Here is a 1873-nt window from a genome sequence, read left to right on the forward strand (position 1 = left end):
CGTGTGTTATAAAGCTTGTTAAGTTTAAAGTGACTGTGGAAATTCTGTGTATTACAAAGTTGTATCAAGAAAGAATAAACTAGTTTTAATTAAGAAAGGACGTGTATTGCTGAAGTTCCTCAGAAAGAATTTATACCGGAAATTAACAAACGACCAGATATCTAACAATATAATTAGACTAGCGACAGTACCCGGCTTCGCACGGGTTATTAGGTTCATATAGTTTAGCGAGTGCATAAAATGTATTATGAAAGTAAAAATATCGATCCAATTTTAAACTTAAATCGTTTCTAAATTAAGGTATTTTCTTTTATATCATGAAAGATTTTAATAAAAAAAACATATTTAATCAACGGAGACTTTAAATTAAGAAATCAACAAATATCATTACAGTTTTGTTGTTTATACATTTCATTTTATGCTTTCAATACATAGCCTAACAACAATTATTTGGTTAAAATTTTGTTTCTAAGCAAAAAGGCATAAAAACAATTGTTCAAAGCTTTGTTACCAAAACGCACTGGCTTTTTTATATATTAGAAGTTGTTAATCTAACTGATATACTACTGGGTATACTATGAGACGCGCATGCACGTGGATAAGATAAGTAATAATACCCAGGTGCACATCTTCAGGGTCCACTTAGTAAGGGTGCAAAATTTCAGGTTTCTAGGTTCTTTCCTCTTGAAGTTATGGCGGTCAAACCCACAGACACGCCCTTTTATTATTACAGATTGATCAATTACATAGTTGGTTATGATTACATGATTAAGGAGTTTTTAACACTGGTCAAAGCACAGACTGTCCTCCTTTCAATTATGGAGTCCTATCGCAGCACACTGTCAGCGCACAGACAAGGAGTGTTTATACTATTATAGGATATGTTTCTTTTTATTAATGCTAGATATAGGGGTTTTTGACGCCACGTGATGAGCCTGTAGCTCAACGTTGTTTTTTTTTTGTTGTTGTTGAAAGATTGGGAACTACTTATTTAAATAATCTAAAAACACGACTTATTGTGTGGTATACAAAAATAGCATACAACTTGTACTTCCCCATTTTAATATACTAATTGTTTTCTGAATTAATCGGTTATTCTAAGTCTATGCAATTTTTGCCTAACACATGGTCCAGAAAGTTATTAACTTGATTTATTAGTTCCTTTGTCATTCTATGGAGTTAGCACTTGTTTTACCCAACGGATAAAACATCGTGGTTGTAATGTCAATAGCCAGTATCCTTTAATGGTTATCCAGAAGATAACCGAAGGTTATAGCCTCTCCTATGTTTGAATGGGAATGCTCAGTCGCGTGGTATCAGTAGCCATTATAGATAAATCTGGCATGTGTTTCATAAAGAGAACTGAGATTATATTGTTACGTCTCCGTTTGTTAATTGATTTTCCGTAACTTCGTTCCGACGAAACTTAAGCGACACAAGTCCTTTCTTAATAAAACTGGTTTATTCTTTCCGAATATAACTTTACCGATACACTTAACTTCAACAATCGCGCTAAAACAAACGCTAATCAACGAACGTCAACAATACTTCTGACTGCAGTTCAATTACTCACTATCTACACACACATTACATTCCCCTCTTTTATATACCAGCCTACCCTATATCTAGAAAGAACTAGAACATTCGCCAAAGTACAGGATAATTCTAGAAACTAGAGAGCGTGGGAATCACATGATCTCGATGACGCAACAATATATATAATGCCATGATTTCTCAGTCAGGGACTAAAAAACAATTTCAACAACTAGCTTTTGAACTTTGAACTGCAGCCACAACTTTCAACTTGGTAAGCAACTTTTAAAACTTTCAACAACTTGAACATTCCTAACTTCAGCTACAGTTTACTTTTAAC

Source organism: Limulus polyphemus, unplaced genomic scaffold, assembly GCF_000517525.1.
Source record: "Limulus polyphemus unplaced genomic scaffold, Limulus_polyphemus-2.1.2 Scaffold4466, whole genome shotgun sequence".
In the NCBI taxonomy this organism is placed as follows: domain Eukaryota; kingdom Metazoa; phylum Arthropoda; class Merostomata; order Xiphosura; family Limulidae; genus Limulus; species Limulus polyphemus.